Source organism: Rhinolophus ferrumequinum, chromosome 22, assembly GCF_004115265.2.
Source record: "Rhinolophus ferrumequinum isolate MPI-CBG mRhiFer1 chromosome 22, mRhiFer1_v1.p, whole genome shotgun sequence".
NCBI classification, from domain to species: Eukaryota; Metazoa; Chordata; class Mammalia; order Chiroptera; family Rhinolophidae; genus Rhinolophus; species Rhinolophus ferrumequinum.
Window position 1 is genome coordinate 34,965,770 of NC_046305.1, and position 7,978 is coordinate 34,973,747.

Here is a 7,978-nt window from a genome sequence, read left to right on the forward strand (position 1 = left end):
ATGAGAAATCTGTGTGATGACAATTATATTCAAATTATTTATTTATATTTGGGGTGCTGTGGGGACAGAGCCCCAGAGAGTTTCCAGGCTCTCGGCCTCACGTGAAAAGGCGCTGGCTCAGGTAGTAGATGGCCATCAGCTGTGATCAAATGGCCATCAGCTGTGGCTAGTTGGCCGTCAGCTGTAACCCTTGAGCGACTGGCCACTAATGTAACTGCCTCAGCTACGATGGGGAGTGGAGTCAAGGGGAATCGACGAGAGTCGGTCGGTTGGGAGAAAAGCAGACAGCAGGTCGCATGTCGTGTAAACCCAGCCTCCAGTGAGACTGTAGTGGTCTGACTCCCCTACCTATGGCTCCGTGGGTGTTCCTTTTTGGCCTCACCATGTCCTGTGTTCTTGTGTGGGGAGCGGGAGCTGAGACCCACAGGCCACCCCGCATGACACATGGCACAGCGAGCAGGGTGTAGTGTAGGCCGAAACTCTCTGGAATGTACTGGAGCAGTTTATACATGTAAAAGCTCAGTTTCATAAGCAGAATATGGTGCCAGCCAAAACCTACCGAAGCATGATGGAGGGTTTGTGCGTGTGAGAGCTCAGCTTGGGGAGGCCCGTGAGGAGCGACACCGGGAACGGGAGGCGCGGTCCACCTGGGAGATTCAGGCCTCCAGCTGGCACACCACCTTCTTGGCCATGGAAGGCGTTGCCTTCATTTTGGTGATCTGCTGCGGCCTTAGGCTCCGAGGGTTGTGGACATCTTACACGGAGGCCTCCACCCACTCAGACACCTGGCACAGTGAGCAAGATTCCGACCAGGTAGGAATGGAGTCTGACTCTGGGCAGGAGGGCGGGTGGCTCCCACACAGTGTGTGGTGTCCGGTGGCCACTGTTCTCAGGAGTTGGACCACCAAGGAGGGGTGGGAGGACATGGACGGCTCTCCGGCCAGTGTGGAGAGGGCCCTGCAGGCTCCGGCTGAGCAGTTGCCGGAGGAGGCGAAGGCTACAGCCGGCCGCGTGGGCTGGCTGTTCCTCACGGCCTTGAGTCTCAATACGGAAAATGCACTTAATGAAATGGCCCAGATGCCGGACCAGGTGTCCCGGTGAGAAGTGCTGGAAGCTCGGGTCCACCTGTTAGAAGAGGGGCCCCACAGTGGAGACTCTGAGGCAGAGGCGGAGGAAGCGAGTGGAAACAATGTAGCTCCCAACACCCAAGCTCAGCCAATCTTGAAGCAAAGGGTAAAAAGTGAGCAACCTTTGGGCCCCAGGGGCGTTTCTGCAGGCAACCCAGCAGTGACTGAGTTCACAACCTACATCCCTTACACTCCCACTGAGTTGCAGGAGCTGGGGAGGTGGTACCGACAGCGCCCTGGAAAGCCAGTCTCGGCTTGGCTATTACGTTTATGGGATGAGGGAGCAGACAACATTCTCTGCTCCCCAGGCGAGATGGAAAAGCTAGCCTTTGTGACAGTGCATCCGTCTCTGCGACAAAGGTTACAGAACTGCCATAGGTTGGCCCACGACCAGGGCAACCTTTCTCTAATGGAGTGGCTCACTGCTGCGGTACGCACAGTATGGGGACAGGCTGGCGAGCTGCCAGACACTGTGAGTCAATGGCAGTCATATACGGAACTTACGCAAATCATCCATGAAATGGGTATGAGACATGCTATTTTCAACCTTAATATGCAGGGACCGGATGACGAGCTTTTTACAGCCAACATGAGAGATCTGGTTTTGGATACTGCACCTGTGAGTGCTTTTGGATCCTTGGTTGCCATTCATACACCCTATGTGGGGCGACGGATCCATGAAGTTACAACTGCCATGGCCATCCTAGGGGATGTTGAAAGCCGGAGGCGAAGAAAGTTAAGACAGGAGGTCCGCGCAGTTGAGACCTGGAAGCCCAAATCAAAAGTAAAGTGGCGAGGAGCGGGAGCTGAGACCCCACAGGCCGCCCTGCATGACAGGTGCACACATGTTTAATTTTACCCTGACACCTTCAACACAATCTTGCAAAGAAATGGACCGGGCAGGGAAGGGAAGTGTCATTTTCCCATGGGTGGAGCTCATACAAGAGAAAGTAGCCAGGCTTCAGTCTTTCTTGCCAGCACCACCTGCAAGAAAGTCACCTTGTCATGCTAGGAAATCTCAACAGCAAGAGAGTGCAGGGAGGAACAACTTTGAGTGGCGGGGGGACGGAGGGCATATGGAAGCATGAGGATGAAATTTGGGGAATAGATAATCCAGTTAGACTCAGCTAGCTTGCAATTTGACCCACCCTGACAGTCAGCTGTTTTCTGATTCTTTCTTTGATACCATGCTAAGGTCTGGCTGCCTACCACCTGAAAAAGTTAAAAATCAGGAGACAAGATTGGTGGAAAGAGAAGCAGGTTCATTCAGAATGCTGGCCTACTGGGAGTATGGCAGACTCCTGTCCAAAGGCCTCCCCCCGCCCCCTGCCAGGTTCCTAGAATAGGCAGAATGTTTCATTTGTACATAAGAAGAACAAAGGAAAGGTGGAGTCTGTCAGGCAAGTCCGGGCTGACCTTACTACCTGGGGTCTGTTCTGTTTTAACATACGAAGTCTGACAATTAAGTTCGTGAACTTGTTGCAATGATGTTGCTAAACTTTTTTGATATCAGAGGGATTATTCATTATGAATTTGTACCAACTGGACAAACAGTTAATCAAGTTTACTATTTGGAAGTGCTGAAATGGCTGTATGAAAAAGTTAGACGAACTGAACTTTTCTCCAACGATTCATGGCTCTTGCATCACAACAGTGCACCAGCTCACACGGCACTGTCTGTGAGGGAGTTTTTAGCCAGTAAACAAATAACTGTATTGGAACATCCTCCCTACTCACCTTATCTGGCCCCCAATGACTTCTTTCTTTACCCAAAGATAAAGGAAATATTGAAAGGAAGACATTTTGATGACATTCAAGACATCATGGGTAATACAATGACAGATCTGATGGTCATTGCAGAAAAAGAGTTCCAAAATTGCTTTGAAGGGTGGACTAGGTGCTGGCATCGGTGCTGTCATGTAGGGTCTCAGCTCCTGCTCCCAGCACAAGAACGCTGGATATGGTGAGGCCAAAAAGGACACAAATGGAGCCATGGATAGGGGGTTCAGACCACTATATTCTTGATTACGGCTGGTGGAGACACAAAAGCAAACATCTGCCAATACCCGAACGAGGTATCTTCCAGCACCCCGGTCTCGCTGGCAGCTGGGCGAGATACAGGAAGTAGGATCCACACGATCCGCAATCCACCATCCACGCTTGCTAACCCCACTTGCTAGCTGCAATCTACTGTCCACTTCTCTGCCAACCAACCAACCCTAGCGTAGCCACGGCACTGGCTAATGGCTAACGGGTAATAGCTGATGGCCACCCAGCCACAGCGGATGACCATCTGGTTACAGCTGATAGCCATCTAATAACTGAGCCAGCACCTTTCTACTTGAGGCCAAGAGCCTGGAAACTGCTCTCTGGGAATCTGCCCCACAGGTGCATAGCTTCCCAAGGGGAATATTTTGAAGGTGACCATAATGATATTCAGCAATGAGGTATGTAGCACTTTTTTAAAGGATGAGTTCATCGAACTTAATTGTCCGACCTTGTAATGTTATCTCTGGACTCTGCACTCAAACTTGGCTACTGAGGCCTGGGGCTTTATGAGTCATCAGTAAGAACTGCAAGGGAGTTGCAAATTGGATTCAGGTATCTGGGTGCCTGAGGATTAAGAAATTGTTCTTTTCTGGTTAGGATCCTGTTGATTAAATTGATGAACGAGGTATGTGTAGCCTTGAGAAAGGGAAAAAGCAGAGTTCTTAAGTCAGTCAGTGAGGGGAGAAATAAAGAGAAAACAGCTGAATATCAGGGTGGATCTAACTGCAAACTAAGTCTAATTACAGATGTCTAGATAGCGAGCTATGTGGTGAATCAAGCTGCAAAAGAGCTAAGTCTCCCTTACACCATTAGTGATTAATTTAAGAACTCCGTTTTGTGCCCTTTCTCAAGACTACACATACCTCGGTTAATCTATTTAATTAGCAGAATCCTAAACTGAAAAGGGCAATTTCTTAACCTTCAGGCACCCAGACACCTGAATCCAATTTGCAATTCCCTTGCAGTTTTTATCCGTGACGCATAAAACCCCAGGCCTCAGTGGCCACTGGGAGTCCAGAGATAACATTATCGTAAAACAGACCAGATCCCAGGAAGCAATGTCAGCCCTTGGACCTGTCTGACCGACTTCCCCTTTCCTTTGTTCTTTTTGTGTACCTATAAAACCTTCTGACCTGGCCTTTGGACAGGAGTCTGCCATCCTCCCAGAATTCTGGCATTCTGAATAAACCTCCTTTTCTTTCCACCAAACTTGTCTCGATTTTTAACTTTTTCAAGTGGCAGGTAGCCAGACCTTAGCACGGTGTCAGGAGAGGGGGAAGTGGTTCTGATCTTTCCTGCATAGAACCTGAAGAAGACCTGGGATTAAAATCAAAGCTGACTATAAATTAGTTCTGTTACAAAAGTCTAATCCAAACTGACAATGATGAAGAACAAATTAAGTGAAATCCCCCAAATTTAAGATGAAAATGAAAGAGAGAGAGAGAGAGAGAGAGAGAGAGAGAGAGAGAGAGAGAGAGAGAGAGAGAGAGCGCGCGCGCAAGAGAGCGCTGATGGCTGATGACTGGGACTTTTGCGTCAGGTGTAGACCACACAGCCCTTAGATGCCTGCATAATGCAAGCATTATCAACCAGGTAGGGTTAGCCCGGGTAGCTCTTCCCACATTATTCGCCCTCCCCACTCTGAATAAAACATAATGTACTCTTTTGTGAAATTTAGTAAGCACAGTGAATGAGTGATGAAAAAGTAAATGTGATCTTTATTTATTAAACTAGAAGAGAAATAAACTATCTGGGAATACCTGGTATCTGAGTAGCAGTTTTGTGGTAAGACACGATTATTAGATTGGGGTGGGGGGGAGGGCGTGTTTTAAGAACTATTACTAGCTGTATAAGCTTGGAAATTTTTCTACATTTCTATAAAATAGATTGAAAGTTGAAAAAATATGCAAATGTAAGTTGTTTTGAAAGTTTTTTTTCCCATTCACAGGAAATTTTTAAAATTTTCACATGGAAACTACACAGAAAAATCTATGTAATTTGAATACAGCTTAACTGTGGCAAATTTAAATTCTACAGTGATTTTTTTTTTCCTTGGGAGTGCAAATGGAATGCTAATTATGCTATTATTAGTCTCAGAAAAACATAATTAGAAATGTAAATCTGTTGCATTTTTGTATCCCTCAAGCCATTAGAAATGATTGAAGGACAATCAGAAATTTGGTTTAACTTTGCTACATCTATTCATCATTAATACAAAACACTGAGAATAGACTGCAAATTATTACTACTTTTGTAATATTAGTGTGTTTTTAATTATTGTATATTTATGTGAATATTAGCGGAAATTTTTATATAATTTTAAGGCAAAATTAATGTAATTGCATTGCACCAATGCTATTATTGCCAGAGATCCCCACAATATTTTTCTACATTTTATTACCATTTATATATTTTAATACCCTATTCTGTATTAACTGATTTACATTAATTGTCCCATTGTGCCTCAAGCAGTGCATAAATATGAACTCACTCTCTACGAGAAAATAACTGCATTGACTATTCATTGCAGCTTTTATTGAAGAATTTCACAAAAAGATATTAAAATCTTTCATAACACCAATAGCCTTGTGTGTCCTAGAGTACTGCCATATGGGCTGTGTCTAATTTCAGAGTATTTGATTAGGTTATCTTTTCACCATCTCACAGTAATTTTACTTAATGCATGCTGCATTTTCTTGAAGAGAGAGGAAGAGGAAAAAATAACTTATGAATACAAAGAGTTTCCTCTTTTTTCAGGCTCTAATCTTGATTTTTAAATAATGAAGTCCATGACATTTTAAAATAATATGCTAGCTTTCTAGCAGGTGAGGGAGTAGCATGTAAAATGCTACGGATTCTATCTCCCATAGCGAGTCCTCGAATACGTGTTTAAATTGACCATCTCAAGAAAAAAGACAATTTCCTTGTTACTCCATCAATTTTAAAAACAGAAGTGCATTATTTAGGATACTTTTCCGATACTGTAGTGGAGGACTAAACTCACAGTAGCTTAAACAAAAGAGAAGTTTATCCCAGGTAAGTAATAGTCCAGGTATACACAGTGTGGGTCTGACGAGGCAGCTGCCTGCCTGGTGTTGAAGATCCAGCTTTCTTCTGTTATGTTGCTGTGCTTTACGGGCATCTCCCTCATCTCTACCATCCAATAGGGCTCATTTTCACCAGGTCTGCTCTCTAGGGAAGAGGAAAGGAGGGGAAGGAAAGCGTGTTCTCGCCCATAGAGGAAATGTGCACATCACTTCCGGATTTGCCCGAACGTAATCAAAAGCCATAGATAGTTGCATGCGAGGCTGGGAAATGTGCCCCCTTGAAACTGCTATTTATGTATGGAAGAAAGTGTGGCACCAGTCATCACCACCTGAATGAACAGATGTTTAGTTTTTTCTTTGCAGACCTTTACATTCAGAACCTGTGAACCTGGGAATTGAGCAACTATCATGTTGGAAACTCGAGCCATGCCTTCAGGCTTTGCATGAAATTCAATAACCCAAACTAAAAAGTGGAATAGTATGGATGATATCCAGTAGTATATATTGGGTGCTTTACAGTAAATCAGAATCTCACTGTGTATTTCAGAGCTCTGGTGATATAAGTGCTGTCACAGCATTTTTTTCCTCAATAGAAATAGAACCTGTGAGATAAACTTAGACTACCTCACTCTGTAAAGATAAACAAAAGAGAAAAAGCACTGTACTTTGATACTGACCATTTCAACTTTCTTCTGGTTTAAATTGCATGAGTCTTAGTTCCAGTTATATTAAGCAGTATGCTCACTGCGGCAGCCTGAATTTATATAGCATAGTTTGGCCGTTATTAATACAGCTCTAATTTCTGTTTTGTTAATTGAAAAAAATTGCTTAATTTTTTTCTGAATATAAAAGTATTTAATACTCTTTATAAACAAATGCAAAGAAGAAAGTAAAAGTAATTCATAATCTCACCATCCAAAGATAACTCCTGTTAGCATTTTTTTATATATTCATCCAGACTCCTTCAATGTATATAGACTATGAACCAATAAGTTTATTACACATTGTCTTTAACATAAATTATTTAGTACCTATGATACTATTCAGAGTTCTAATGGAAATTCATAGATTACTTGGGAATCTCAAAAGTTGGAGATGCTCTGGCACTGTTGGTTCTCTTCTGTTTATGTGCTGCATCACAGTCTCTTCCCTAACAGTACCATGGGGGTATTTCACCTTGGTTTGAGATGCTTATAACCTTTATGACTTTGCTTATGTGTTTATAATGAGTTGAATACATAAAGTCTGTGAAAGATTTGCTTTCCCCCCAGCATTCTGATTTATACTTAACTGAGAATGGGTGGGTCTTGTGTTGTAACAACTCTCATTCTATCTCCCATTTGTTCAGAGTGCTTAATGCTAGGTGTTCACCTTCTAGCTGAGATGCAATCCACATATTATCTATACAGCGATTATCTCTGGCAAGTAAAGAGGGGATTTTATTTTCCACATTTTAATGGGGAAGTCAAATCTTCATTAGGAACTTAACTGAAAACATCTCTCCTTATAGCTGAAGGTTAGTGAAGGGTGTTATAAATTTTATGGTCACTCTTATGTAAGTTTCATTTTTCTAATATTCTAAAACTTTTTCAGTGAATGTCTCACTGTCTTTTATCATCCAGTGTTAAAAAAAACATGGCGTAATTTCATTTATCTGTAGATAGTCAATTTTATTTTTTCTTTGTGTAAATTTTTAGAATCTTCTGTTTATTCCTGGTTTGAAAAAAAATTGAGTATATGCCTGTGTGGGTCATT